General features: G+C 42.9%; 1 protein-coding gene across 1 annotated transcript in view; it reads left to right on the top strand.

The window, feature by feature from the left end:
- Positions 1-16,125, top strand: part of cdi (center divider) — a gene marked incomplete at its 5' end in the record, with an annotated part of 68,393 nt that overhangs the window by 49,582 nt on the left and 2,686 nt on the right.

The following is a 16,125-nucleotide window of genomic DNA, read 5'->3' as shown; positions in this document are numbered from 1 at the left end:
CTCTGCTTGGAAGAAACTGTGGCCAGAATGTGTAGACAAAAGGGATTTTGAAGGGTTTGAGGCTAACCCTGAGAGGAGTAGTATACCAGTTGAGGAATCAATTGTGGAATTGGGGAAGTCCTTGGGGTTGGAGGTTAGTGGGGAGGATGTGGAAGAGTTGGTGGAGGAGGACAATGAAGAACTAACCACTGATGAGCTGATAGATCAACTTCAAGAGCAAGAGGCCAGACCTGGGGAAACTGGTCCAAAGGAGGGGAGAGAGAAATTGAAGGAATTGCCTACTTCAAAGATTAAGGAAATGTGTACAAAATGGCTTGAAGTGCAAACCTTTTTTGATGAAAATCACCCTCACACAGCTATTGCAAGCCGTGCTGGTGACTGTTACAATGACACTGTTGTGAACAACTTTAGACAAATCATAAAGGAACGAGAGGTACAGGCCACTATGGACAGATATGTTGTGCGAAAGAAGTCCAGTGACTCTGAAGCTGGTCCTAGTGGCATTAAAAGAAGAAGGGAAGTAACCCCAGAAAAGGACTTGCTACCTCAAGTCCTAATGGAAGGGGATTCCCCTTCTAAACACCAACACTCTCTCTCCCCTCCTCCCATCCCATCAATCATCACCAGATCTTCAATAAAAGTAAGTGTCATGTAATTGTGCATGCCTTTTTCAGTTTGTGTGTACTAAAATTAACATTTTTTTGTGGTAAAAAAAATTTTTTTTCATACTTTTGGGTGTCTTGCACGGATTAATTTTATTTCCATTATTTCTTATGGGGAAAATTAATTCGCATAGCGAACATTTCGCATAACGACCAGCCCTCTTGCACGGATTAAGTTCGCTATGCGGGGGTCCACTGTAGTTGTTTATTTCCCAGAAATTTGGCATAAAAAACACGGTCGTAAGTCGAGTGGTCGTAAGTCGAGCAGATCGTAAGTCGGATGGTAGGTGTACCAAGCACAAACGCCCGTCCATCAGACTACCTCATAGGAACCTACCCAAATACACTATTCGTAGCTCCAACCAACCCCACTGAAGTTATGCTCATCATAAACACCCTTAAAAACAAGGCAGGAGACATAAACAAATTGCTTGCTTTTATGTACAAAAAAGCTTCTCAGGTATTGTCACCAATTATTGTAACACTCTTTAATAAATCCATTGAATCATCTACCTTCCCAACAATCCTCAAAATAGCGAGGGTCACTCCGATCCATAAAGGAGGTGACCAAGCTGACTTGAGTAACTATAGACCAATATCTAACTTACCACTGCTCTCTAAAATCTTTGAAAAATTAATTCATAGACGGATCTATTCCTACCTCGTTTCACACAACATATTAAACCCTTGTCAATTTGGATTCAGAAATAATAAAAGCACAAATGATGCTATCATACACATGCTAGAACTAATATATACCGCACTTGAAAAGAAAGAAGTCCCGCTGGGCATTTTCATTGATTTACGTAAAGCTTTCGATACAGTCGACTATGAACTATTGTACTCCAAATTAATGCACTATGGTATCAGAGGCCACTCCCTCAACTACCTAGTCATACCTTAGTAACAGAACTCAATATGTGTATGCAAATGATGCAAACTCCTCCACCCAACCAATCACAGTAGGAGTCCCACAAGGACCACTCCTCTTTCTCATCTACATCAATGATCTACCGAATGCATCACAGCTACTCAAACCCATATTATTTGCAGATGACACTACATATGTATTTTCCCACCCAAACGCAGTCATACTAGCAAACACAGTCAATGCTGAATTACAGAAAATATCTGCCTGGATGATGACTAACAAACTTACCCTGAACACTGATAAAACCTATTTCATTCAGTTTGGAAACAAAGCTGCAAATGATCCAATTAACATTATGCTAAATGGATCATCAGTCACAAGACTCAGAGGGAAAATTCCTAGGTATCCACCTGGACAGTAGCCTTAAGTTCTGGACACACAACAAATCACCAAGAAAATCTCCAAGACTGTAGGCATGCTATCAAAGATAAGGTACTACGTTCCACAATCAGCTCTTCTGGCACTGTACCATTCACTCATATACCCTTTTCTTACATATGGAATTTGTGCATGGGGATCAACAACATCCAATCACCTAAAACCCCTAATAACCCAGCAAAAGGCAGCAGTAAGAATGATAACAAATTCCTACTCCTGCCACCATACTCCACCAATTTTCAAAAGTCTGAATCTGCTTACCATTAAGAACATCCATACTTATTCATGTGCCTACTACATACACAGAACAATACACGCAAATATAAACCCCCCACTCAAACTTTTCCTCACCAACCTAAACAGGACACATGACCACAACACAAGACATAGATCTCTTTTTGATATACCTCGTGTCCATATCACACTATAAAAACTCTATGCACATAAAGGGCCCCAAAATATGGAATTCATTACCAGAAGATATTAAAGTAACCCAGTCTGAAAATCAATTTAAGACACTTCTCAAAAGCCACTTAATCACCCTAGACTAAATGCTAAATACTCAGTACACAGTTACTCACCTATGTACTCCCACATCATAACTGAAACAATCACATTGAACCTTTTATCCATTGTTGACAGGAATATAATTGAATCATTGTTTTTCACAAAAGCATTTTAGAATATAAATACATATATCTTTGTATTATACAAGTTTTAATTCATTTATAATTAATATTCTGCTGTACAACTATGAAATAATTACTTTCCTACTGTACAACTATGATATACTACTCCTTAGTATTAAGTAGAATGTAAGCTAATAATGTTAAGTTGGCCCATAATACCAAGGCATAATAGAGGCTCTCTTTGCATTGCAACCCACTATTGTATATACACAATCTCAATGTACTGTTTGCAAAGACATTAAATAAATAAATAAACATTTACTAAAAAAGAGAAGAAGAAAAACTTTATAAAACTGGGATGCTTGAATGTGCGTGGATGTAGTGCGGATGACAAGAAACAGATGATTGCTGATGTTATGAATGAAAAGAAGTTGGATGTCCTGGCCCTAAGCAAAACACAGCTGAAGGGGGTAGGGAGTTTCGGTGGGGGGAAATAAATGGGATTAAATCTGGAGTATCTGAGAGAGTTGGAGCTAAGGAAGGGGTAGCAATAATGTTGAAGGATCAGTTATGGAAGGAGAAAAGAGAATATGAATGTGTAAATTCAAGGATTATGTGGATTAAAGTAAAGGTTGGATGCGAAAAGTGGGTCATAATAAGCGTGTATGCACCTGGAGAAGAGAGGAATGTAGAGGAGAGAGAGAGAGATTTTGGGAGATGTTAAGTGAATGTATAGGAACCTTTGAGAGAGTAATTGTGGTAGGGGACTTGAATGCTAAAGTAGGAGAAACTTTTAGAGAGGGTGTGGTAGGTAAGTTTGGGGTGCCAGGTGTAAATGATAATGGGAGCCCTTTGATTGAACTTTGTATAGAAAGGGGTTTAGTTATAGGTAATACATATTTTAAGAAAAAGAGGATAAATAAGTATAAAATATATGATGTATGGCGAAATGACAGTAGTTTGTTGGATTATGTATTGGTAGATAAAAGACTGTTGAGTAGACTTCAGGATGTACATGTTTATAGAGGGGCCACAGATATATCAGATCACTTTTTAGTTGTAGCTACACTGAGAGTAAAAGGTAGATGGGATACAAGGAGAATAGAAGCATCAGGGAAGAGAGAGGTGAAGGTTTATAAACTAAAAGAGGAGGCAGTTAGGGTAAGATATAAACAGCTATTGGAGGATAGATGGGCTAATGAGAGCATAGGCAATGGGGTCGAAGAGGTATGGGGTAGGTTTAAAAGTGTAGTGTTAGTGTTCAGCAGAAGTTTGTGGTTACTGGAAAGTGGGTGCGGGAGGGAAGAGGAGCGATTGATGGAATGATGATGTAAAGAGAGTAGTAAGGGAGAAAAAGTTAGCATATGAGAAGTTTTTACAAAGTAGAAGTGATGCAAGGAGGGAAGAGTATATGGAGAAAAAGAGAGAGGTTAAGAGAGTGGTGAAGCAATGTAAAAAGAGAGCAAATGAGAGAGTGGGTGAGATGTTATCAACAAATTTTGTTGAAGATAAGAAAGTTTTGGAGTGAGATTAACAAGTTAAGGAAGCCTAGAGAACAAATGTATTTGTCAGTTAAAAATAGGAGAGGAGAGTTATTAAATGGAGAGTTAGAGGTATTGGGAAGATGGAGGGAATATTTTGAGGAATTGTTAAATGTTGAAGAAGATAGGGAAGCTGTGATTTTGTGTATAGGAGGAATAACATCTTGTAGGAGTGAGGAAGAGCCAGTTGTGAGTGTGGGGGAAGTTCGTGAGGCAGTAGGTAAAATGAAAGTGGGATTGATGGGATAAAGATAGAAATGTTAAGAGCAGGTGGGGATATAGTAGTTTTGAAGTGGTTGGTGCTATTATTTAATAAATGTATGGAAGAGGGTAAGGTACCTAGGGATTGGCAGAGAGCATGCATAGTTCCTTTGTATAAAGGCAAAGGGGACAAAAGAGAGTGCAAAAATTATAGGGGGATAAGTCTGTTGAGTATAACTGGTAAAGTGTATGGTAGTTATTATTGAAAGAATTAAGAGTAAGACAGAGAATAGGATAGCAGATGAACAAGGAGGCTTTAGGAAAGGTAGGGGGTGTGTGGACCACGTGTTTACAGTGAAACATGTAAGTGAACAGTATTTAGATAAGGCTAAAGGGGTTTTTGTGGCATTTATGGATTTGGAAAAGGAGTATGACAGGGTGGATAGGGGGGCAATGTGGCAGATGTTGCAGGTGTATGGTATAGGAGGTAGGCTACTGAAAGCAGTGGAGAATTTTTACGAGGATAGTGAGGCTCAAGTTAGAGTATGTAGGAAAGAGGGAGATTATTTCCCAGTAAAAGTAGGCCTTAGACAAGGATGTGTGATGTCACCATGGTTGTTTAATATATTTATAGATGGGGTTGTAAGAGAAGTAAATGCAAGGGTCTTGGCATGAGGCGTGGAGTTAAAAGATAAAGAATCACACATAAAGTGGGAGTTGTCACAGTTGCTCTTTGCTGATGACACTGTGCTCTTGGGAGATTCTGAAGAGAAGTTGCAGAGATTGGTGGATGAATTTGGTAGGGTATGTAAAAGAAGAAAATTAAAAGTGAATACAGGAAAGAGTAAGGTTATGAGGATAACAAAAAGATTAGGTGATGAAAGATTGGATATCAGACTGGAGGGAGAGAGTGTGGAGGAGGTGAACGTATTCAGATATTTGGGAGTGGACGTGTCAGCGGATGGGTCTACGAAAGATGAGGTGAATCACAGAGTTGATGAGGGGAAAAGGGTGAGCGGTGCACTTAGGAGTCTGTGGAGACAAAGAACTTTGTCCTTGGAGGCAAAGAGGGGAATGTATGAGAGTATAGTTTTACCAACGCTCTTATATGGGTGTGAAGCATGGGTGATGAATGTTGCAGCGAGGAGAAGGCTGGAGGCAGTGGAGATGTCATGTCTGAGGGCAATGTGTGGTGTGAATATAATGCAGAGAATTCATAGTTTGGAAGTTAGGAGGAGGTGCGGGATTGCCAAAACTGTTGTCCAGAGGGCTGAGGAAGGGTTGTTGAGGTGGTTCGGAAATGTAGAGAGAATGGAGTGAAACAGAATGACTTCAAGAGTGTATCAGTCTGTAGTGGAAGGAAGGCGGGGTTGGGGTTGGCCTAGGAAAGGTTGGAGGGAGGGGGTAAAAGAGGTTTTGTGTGCGAGGGGCTTGGACTTCCAGCGGGCATACGTGAGCGTGTTTGATAGGAGTGAATAGAGACAAATGGTTTTTAATACTTGACGTGCTGTTGGAGTGTGAGCAAAGTAGCATTTATGAAGGGGTTCAGGGAAACCGGCAGGCCGGACTTGAGTCCTGGAGATGGGAAGTACAGTGCCTGCACTCTGAAGGAGGGGTGTTTATGTTGCAGTTTAAAAACTCTAGTGTAAAGCACCCTTCTGGCAAGACAGTGATGGAGTGAATGATGGTGAAAGTTTTTCTTTTTCGGGCCACCCTGCCTTGGTGGGAATCGGCCAGTGTGTTAATAAATAAAAAAAAAAAAAAACACAAACTTTACATTGTGTACAAGTTGCATCCACGTTGATACAGCAGAATAAATAGAGAAACACTCCCATTCTCATGTAACACCATTTTTAGAAGAAATGATGCTCTGAGTGAAGGCATACAAAAGGAATAATTTTCTAGTTACCCCCCAGTAATATTACAATGTACACATTTTCTCTGATGTTTGCCTGGCTACCACATCTCATATTTGTTAATTTATTCTACTGTGGGGTGTATTTATCATGTTTATATGTTACATAGCATGTTTATTATATAATTTTGAAAAAAAAATCATAGATGGATTAATGGATATGTCTATATTAACGTAATACGACATTTAATGCACCCAAGAGATTATGTTTTGTCAATGTGGCGTCAAGAGTAGTGAGTTTCTTAGTGATTTTAATGTGTACCTGCATGCCAACACAATGTGTAAGTATATCAGAGTACATATAAAATAAAATTGGTAGTAGGTTGGTAGACAGCAACTGCCCAAGGAGGTACTACTGTCCTACCAGGCGAGTGTAAAACGAAACTCTGTAATTGTTTTTCGTGATGGTAGGATTGCTGGTGTCTTTTCTGTCTCATAAACATGCAAAATTTTAGGTACATCATGCTACTTCTACTTACACTTAGGTCACACTACACGTGCATGTACAAGCATATATATACACACCCCTCTGGGTTTTCTTTTTTCTTACTAGTGATTGTTCTTCTTTATTTCCTCTTACCTCCATGGGGAAGTTGAACAGAATTCTTCCTCCTTAAGTCATGCGTGTCGTAAGAGGCAACTAAAATGCAGGGAGCAAGGGGCTAGTAACCCCTTCTTCTGTATATATTACTAAATGCAAAAGGAGAAACTTTTGTTTTTTCTCTTGGGCCATCCTGCCTTGGTGGGATATGGCTGGTTTGTTGAGAAAAAAAAAAAAAAATATATATATATATACAGGCGCTGATCCACCAGGAGGCCTGGTCACAGACCGGGCCGCGGGGGCGTTGACCCCCGAAACTCTCTCCAGGTAAACTCCAGGTAAACAGTGGACCCCCGCTTTAAGATCAGCTCCCAATGCGACCAATTATGTAAGTGTATTTATGTAAGTGCGTTTGTATGTGTAAGTTTGGGGGTCTGAAATGGACTAATCTCATTCACAATATTCCTTATGGGAACAAATTCGGTCAGTACTGGCACCTGAACATACTTTTGGAATGAAATAATATCGTAAACCGGGGGTCCACTGTATATATATATCCTAGGTAGTAGGTTGGTAAACAGCAACTGCCCAGGGAGGTACTACCATCCTGCCAAGTGAGCGTAAAACGAAAGCCTGTAATTGTTTTACATGATGGTAGGATTGCTGGTGTCCATTTTTCTGTCTCATAAACATGCAAGGTTTCAGCTATGTCTTGCTACTTCTACTTAAACTTAGGTCACACAATGCATACATGTACAAGTATGTGTGTGTATATATATATATATATATATATATATATATATATATATATATATATATAGTGTGTGTGTATGTATATATATGTGTGTGTATATATATGTGTATATATATATATATATATATATATATATATATATATATATATATATATATATATATATATATATATATATATATATACACACACACACACACACACACACACACACACACACACACACACACACACACACACACACACACACACACACACACACACACCCCTCTGGGTTTTCTTGTATTTTCGTACTGGTTCTTTTTTATTTCCTCTTACCTCCATGAGGAAGTGGAACAAAATTCTTCCCCGTAAGCCATGCGTGTTGTAAGAGGCGACTAAAATGCCAGGAGCAAGGGGCTAGTAACCCTTTCTCCTGTGTAAATTACTAATTTTTAAAAGAGAAATTTTTGTTTTTCTTTTGGGCCACCCTGCCTCGGTGAGATACGGCCGGTTTGCTGAAAGAAGAAGAAACAAAAACAAACACACACTCACACTCACACACACACACACACACACACACACACACACACACACACACACACACACACACACACACACACACACACACACACACACACACACACACTCACACACTCACACACACTCACACACACTCACACACACTCACACACACTCACACACACACACACACACACACACACACACACACACACACACACACACACACACACACACACACACACACACACACACACACACACACCAGACAGAGTATAGGCTAGGTGGACAAAGACTACAGGCCTCACTCAGGGAGAAAGACCTTGGGGTGACCATAACACCGAGCACATCACCGGAGGCACACATCAACCAAATAACCGCTGCAGCATACGGGCGCCTGGCAAACCTGAGAATAGCTTTCCGATACCTTAATAAGGAATCGTTCAAGATACTGTACACTGTGTATGTTAGGCCCATACTGGAGTATGCAGCACCAGTCTGGAACCCACACCTGGTCAAGCACGTCAAGAAGTTAGAGAAAGTACAAAGGTTTGCAACAAGGCTAGTCCCAGAGCTCAAGGGAATGTCGTATGAGGAAAGGTTAAGGGAAATCGGACTGACGACACTGGAGGACAGAAGGGTCAGGGGAGACATGATAACAACATACAAGATACTGCGGGGAATAGACAAGGTGGACAGAGATAGGATGTTCCAGACAGGGGACACAGGGACAAGGGGTCACAACTGGAAGCTGAAAACTCAGACGAGTCACAGGGACGTTAGGAAGTATTTCTTAAGTCATAGAGTTGTCAGCAAGTGGAATAGCCTAGCAAGTGAAGTAGTGGAGGCAGGAACCATACATAGTTTTAAGAAGAGGTATGACAAAGCTCAGGAAGCAGAGAGAGAGAGGACCCAGTAGCGATCAGTGAAGAGGCGGGGCCAGGAGCTGAGTCTCGACCCCTGCAACCACAATTAGGTGAGTATGTACACACACACACACACACACACACAAAGAGGCCACTGAGCCCAAGTACATTAGCTAGTGAAACTGAAGAAAGGAAAGCTGCAATGGAGGAAATCAAATTGAATGAGGGGATACACAGGGATATGCAGTGGGAGAATGAAAGGGTGAGGTCAATCTTTGTGTATGGGCTCCAGGAAGTTGAAGGGGAAACATATGAAGCAAGAAAACAAGGGGAAAAAAAAGCAATTGAAAGCATCATGAAAGCAATAGAGAAGACGACATGACCCAGCTGGAAAATTTTTGGAGAATAGGGGGGTTTGTAAAAAAAAAAGAACCCGGCCAGTGAAAGTGACCTTCAAGGCAGAATCGACTCGGAACAGGATCCTGCAGGAGAAAGCACGATTAAGGGACATGCCGGCATACAGGAAGGTGTATCTCGACTGCGACAGAACACAAGAAGGCAGAAACTGAGAGAGATGGTACAAAGGCGAAAGGAGGAAAGAGAGGGGATGGAGAAGACAGACAGGAGATCCCAGACACAGGAAGAAGATCAAATACAACCTCCCTCACAGCTTCCTATAGAAGCCTCCCAACCAGGTCAACCCCAGTGCAGCCAAACACTCTAAACCAAAACACCCATGCCACATCCAATGCCCCCACCCACTGCATTACAAACTCCACCCCCACAGCAACTACCCATAGTTCCTTATCAGGTCTCCCACTTCCCCAACCCCAATATACCTCCCAGACCACAGTCTTAGAAAAGAAGTTGAAGGCGTGGTATACAAATGCAGATGGAATAACAAATAAGTATCAGGAGTGGCACAAAAGAATCGAGGAGACATCCCCAGACATAATAGCACTCACAGAAACAAAACTCAACCAGAATAATAACAGATTCAATCTTTCCACCTGGATATCAAATCCTCAGGAAAGACAGAGGGAGGAGGAGTTGCACTGCTCATTAAAAACCAGTGGGGTTTTGAGAAAATGGAAGGAATGGATGGCACGGGTGAAAAGGACTACTTAGTAGGAACAATCCAGTCTGAGGGACATAAGGTGATAATTGCAGTAATGTACAACCCACCACAGAACTGCAGGAGGCCAAGAGAAGAATACGATGAGAGCAACAGAGCAATGGTCGACACACTAGCCGAGGTGGCCAGGAGAGCACACATGGGGGGAGCAAAGTTACTAGTTATGGGTGATTTCAATCACAAGGAGACTGTCTGGGAAAACCTGGAGCCCCATGGGGGTCCCAAAACATGGAGAGCCAAGATGATGGATGTGGTACTGGAAAACCTCATGCATCAACATGTTAGAGACACTACCAGAGAGAGAGGAGAGGATGAACCAGCAAGACTGGACCTTGTATTCACCTTGAGTAGGTCAGACATCGAGGATATCTTGTATGAAAGGCCCCTGGGAGCTAGTGATCATGTGGTTCTGTGCTTCGACTACATAGTTGAGCTCCAAGTGGAGAGAGTAGCAGGAATAGGCTGGGAAAAACCAAACTACAAAAGGGGGAACTACTCAGGCATGAGGAACTTCCTTCAAGACATTCAGTGGGAGAGGGAACTGACAGGAAAACCAGTACAAGAAATGGACTGTGGCAACAAAATGCAAGGAGGCAGAGGAGAGGTTTGTTCCCAAGGGAAACAGAAATAATGGGAAGAACAGAACGAGTCCTTGGTTCACCCAAAGGTGTAGGGAGGCAAAAACTAGGTGTACTAGAGAATGGAAAAGGTACAGAAGACAGAGAACTCAGGAAAATAAAGAGATTAGCAGCCAAAGAGCCAGAAACTAATATGCACAGATGAGAAGGGAGGCTCAGCGACAATATGAAAATGACATAGCATCGAAATTCAAGACTGACCCAAAGCTGTTGTACAGCCACATTTGGAGGAAAACAACAGTCAAGGACCAGGTAATCAGACTGAGGAAGGGTGATGGGGAAATCACAAGAAATGACCAAGAGGTATGTCAGCTCAACACGAGATTTAAAGAAGTATTTACAGTGGAAACCAGTAGGACTCCAGGAAATCAGAACAGGGGGGTACACCAGCAAGTGCTGGATGAGGTACATATAACCAAGGAGGAGGTGAAGAAGCTGCTATGCAAACTTGACACCTCAAAGGCGGTGGGACCAGACAACATCTCTCCGTGGGTCCTTAAAGAGGGAGCAGAGATATTGTGTGTGCCATTAACAAAGATCTTCAACACATCATTTGAAACTGGGTAACTCCCTGAGGTATGGAAGATGGCAAATGTAGTCCCAATTTTTAAAAAGGGAGACAGACATGAGGCACTAAACTACAGACCTGTATCACTAACGTGTATAGTATGCAAGGTCATGGAGAAGATCATCAGGAGGAGAGTGGTGGAGCACCTGGAAAGAAACAAGTATAATTGACAACCAGCACGGTTTCAGGGAAGGAAAATCCTGTGTCACAAACCTACTAGAGTTTTATGACAAGGTGACAGAAGTAAGACAAGAGAGAGAGGGGTGGATCGACTGCATTGTTTTGGACTGCAAGAAGGCCTTCGACACAGTTCCTCACAAGAGGTTACTGCAAAAGCTAGAGGATCAGGTACACAACAGGAAAGGCACTGCAATGGATCAGAGAATACCTGACAGGGAGGCAACAACGAGTCATGGTACGTGACGAGGTGTCAGAGTGGGCGCCTGTGACAAGCGGGGTTCCACAGGGGTCAGTCCTAGGACCTGTGCTGTTCTTGGTAAAGGTGAACGACATAACGGAAGGGATAGACTCAGAAGTGTCCTTGTTTGCAGATGATGTGAAGTTAATGAGAAGAATCAAATCGGATGAGGATCAGGCAGGACTACAAAGAGACCTGGACAGGCTACAAGCCTGGTCCAGCAACTGGCTCCTTGAGTTTAACCCTGCCAAATGCAAAGTCATGAAGATTGGGGAAGGGCAAAGACACAATTAGTTTAGATGGCCAAAGACTGCAAACCTCACTCAAGGAAAAAGATCTGGGGGTGAGTATAACACCGAGCATATCTCCTGAGGCGCACATCAATCAGAAAACTGCTGCAGCATACGGGCGCCTGGAAAACCTACGGATAGCGTTCCGATACCTCAGTAAGGATTCGTTCAAGACTCTGTATACCATTTACGTCAGGCCCATACTGGAGTATGCAGCACCAGTTTGGAAAGCACACCTAGTCGAGCACATCAAGAAATTAGAGAAAGTGCAAAGGTTTGCAACAAGACTAGTCCCAGAGCTATGGGGATTGTCCTACGAAGAATGGTTGAGGGAAATCGGCCTGACGACACTGGAGGACAGGAGGGTCAGGGGAGACATGATAACGACATATAAAATACTGCGCGGAATAGACAAGGTGGACAAAGACGGGATGCTCCAGAGATGGGACACAGAAACAAGAGGTCACAATTGGAAGTTGAAGACTCAGATGAATCAAAGGGATGTTAGGAAGTATTTCTTCAATCATAGAGTAGTCAGGCCGTGGAATAGCCTAGAAAGTGACGTAGTGGAGGTGGGAACCATACATAGTTTTAAGGCGAGGTATGATAATGCTCATGGGGCAGGGAGAGAGAGGACCTAGTAGCAATCAGCGAAGAGGCGGGGCCAGGAGCTATGACTCGACCCCTGCAACCACAAATAGGTGAGTACAAATAGGCGAGTACACACACACTCACTCTCACACTCACTCTCACTCACTCACCCTCACACTCACTCACTCACCCTCACACTCACTCACTCTCACTCACTCTCACTCACTCACCCTCACTCACACTCACTCTCACTCACACTCACTCACTCTCACTCACTCTCACTCACTCTCACTCACTCACTCTCACTCACTCTCACTCACTCACTCTCACTCACTCACTCTCACTCACTCTCACTCAGTCTCACTCACTCTCACTCACTCACTCTCACTCACTCTCACTCACTCTCACTCACACTCTCTCACTCTCTCTCTCTCTCTCTCACTCACTGTGTGTGTGTGTGTGTGTGTGTGTGTGTGTGTAAGGAGGCTGAGGAGAGGTTTGTACCCGAGGGTAATAGGATTAATGAAAAAGCCAGGATGAGCCCATGGTTCACCCAAAGGTGCAGGGAGGCAAAAACCAAGTGTGCTAGGGAATGGAAGAAATATAGAAGGCAAAGGACCCAGGAGAATAAGGAGAGCAGTAGTAGAGCCAGAAATGAATATGCACAGATGAGAAGGGAGGCCCAACGACAATATGAAAACAACATAGCAGCGAAAGCCAAATCTGACCCGAAGCTGTTATACAGCCACATCAGGAGGAAAACAACAGTCAAGGACCAGGTAATCAGGCTAAGGAAGGAAGGAGGAGAGACAACAAGAAATGACCGTGAAGTATGTGAGGAACTCAACAAGAGATTTAAAGGAGTGTTCACAGAGGAGACAGAAGGGGCTCCAGAAAGACAGAGAGGTGGGGCACACCACCAAGTGCTGGACACAGTACACACAACCGAGGAAGAAGTGAAGAGGCTTCTGAGTGAGCTAGATACCTCAAAGGCAATGGGGCCGAATAACATCTCTCCATGCATCCTGAGAGAGGGAGGAGAGGCGCTATGTGTAACCCTAACAACAGTATTCAATACATCTATCGAAACAGGGAGATTGCCTGAGGTATGGAAGACAGCAAATGTAGTCCCACTCTTTAAAAAAGGAGACAGACATGAAGCGCTAAACTACAGACCAGTGTCACTGACATGTATAGTATGCAAAGTCATGGAGATTATTATCAGGAGAAGAGTGGTGGAACACCTAGAAAGGAATGATCTCATCAACAGCAGCCAACATGGTTTCAGGGATGGGAAATCCTGTGTCACAAACCTACCGGAGTTCTATGACATGGTGACGGCAGTAAGACAAGAGAGAGAGGGGTGGGTGGATTGCATTTTCTTGGACTGCAAGAAGGCATTTGACACAATTCCACACAAGAGATTAGTGCAAAAACTGGAGGACCAAGCAGGGATAAGAGGGAAGGCACTACAATGGATCAGGGAATACTTGTCAGGAAGACAGCAGCGAGTCATGGTACATGGCGAGGTGTCAGAGTGGGCACCTGTGACCAGCGGGGTCCCACAGGGGTCAGTCCTAGGACCAGTGCTGTTTCTGGTATTTGTGAACGACATGACAGAAGGAATAGACTCCGAAGTGTCCCTGTTTGCAGATGACGTGAAGTTGATGAGAAGAATTCATTCGATCGAAGACCAGGCAGAACTACAAAGGGATCTGGACAGGCTGCAGACCTGGTTCAGCAATTGGCTCCTGGAGTTCAACCCCACCAAGTGCATAGTCATGAAGATTGGGGAAGGGCAAAGAAGACCGCAGACAGAGTACAGTCTAGGGGGCCAGAGACTACAAACCTCACTCAAGGAAAAAGATCTTGGGGCGAGTATAACACCAGGCACATCTCCTGAAGCGCACATCAACCAAATAACTGCTGCAGCATATGGGCGCCTAGCAAACCTCAGAACAGCATTCCAACATCTTAATAAGGAATCGTTCAGGACCCTGTAGACCGTGTACGTTAGGCCCATATTGGAGTATGCGGCACCAGTTTGGAACCCACACCTAGCCAAGCACGTAAAGAAACTAGAGAAAGTGCAAAGGTTTGCAACAAGACTAGTCCCAGAGCTAAGAGGTATGTCCTACGAGGAGAGGTTAAGGGAAATCAACCTGATGACACTGGAGGACAGGAGAGATGGGGGACATGATAATGACATACAAAATGCTGAGAGGAATTGACAAGGTGGACAAAGACAGGATGTTCCAGAGATGGGACACAGTAACAAGGGGACACAGTTGGAAGTTGAAAACACAGATGAATCACAGGGATGTTAGGAAGTATTTCTTCAGCCACAGAGTAGTCAGGAAGTGGAATAGTTTGGGGAGCGATGTAGTGGAGGCAGGATCCATACATAGCTTTAAGCAGAGGTATGATAAAGCTCACTGTTCAGGGAGAGTGACCTAGTAGCGACCAGTGGTGAGGCGGGGTCAGGAGCTTGGACTCAACCGCTGCAACCTCAACTAGGTGAGTACACACACACACACACACACACACACACACACACACGGGGGGGGGAATCCAGGAGCTTGGACTCGACCCCTGCAACCTCAACTAGGCGAGTACACACACTCACACTCACTCTTACCCTTCTGGGTTTTCTTCTATTTGTATTTCTTGTTCTTGTTTATTTCCACTTATCTCCATGGAAAAGTGAAACAGAATTCCTCCTCCATAAACCATGCATTTCGTAAGAGTCGACTAACATGCCGGGAGCAAGAAGCTAGTAACCCCTTCGCCTGTATATATTACTACATGTAAAAGGATAAACTTTCGTTTTTCTTTTTGGGCCATCCCCCCCTCGGTGGGATATGGCTGGTGCGTTGAAAGAAAGAATACATATAAAATATGCTGTAACTTTAAAACACTTGAAATTTTGGAAAGTTTTCAGAAATAATAGAGAGATGTGCTCACGGAGAATGTAAAACCAGGTGGGGCGTGCCGTATTAGAAAGACCAGGAGCCATATAGGAAGTTTTGGTCATAATTTGAAATCGCCGTATTAGCAGAATGCCGTAAAGCGGGGCTCTACTGTATTTCGAATATGAGCTTTTGTTTTTATCTAAAGTAATTTTTTTATTTTAAAATTCTTTGGTTAATCCCTGTATGTATTGTTTTTCATAGCTAGTATGTTTTTTTGCAAATGGATGTGAAGATGCTGGTGGTTAGCCATAGGCTATTTAGTTTCTATTGTGACTGGTTTTTTAAAGACAGTGCTTATTGTAGAGGCTTTGAATTTTTTGTAGAAATATGTGGACACGAGTTAATGTCTTGATTGTTGTCAAATTCTCTCTGCCAGTCAATATTAGTGACTGCTAAGGTAAAGTTATTCACTGATGCCAAATCAGTGAGCCTAAATGAAATTTCATTAAGTTTTGAGTGATAATTTTGTGGTGTTTACTAGGAAGGTGGGGGTAATGATTAGTTATATTGTTGGTGATAATGCCTTTTTAGAGGAGCTGTTTTACTTGTCTAGATGTGGTCAAGTGATAATACAGTTGTTGCAGTAATTCTTGT

The sequence above is a fragment of the Cherax quadricarinatus genome, chromosome 20, assembly GCF_038502225.1.
Source record: "Cherax quadricarinatus isolate ZL_2023a chromosome 20, ASM3850222v1, whole genome shotgun sequence".
NCBI classification, from domain to species: domain Eukaryota; kingdom Metazoa; phylum Arthropoda; class Malacostraca; order Decapoda; family Parastacidae; genus Cherax; species Cherax quadricarinatus.
This window is presented reverse-complemented; position numbering and strand designations above follow the sequence as displayed.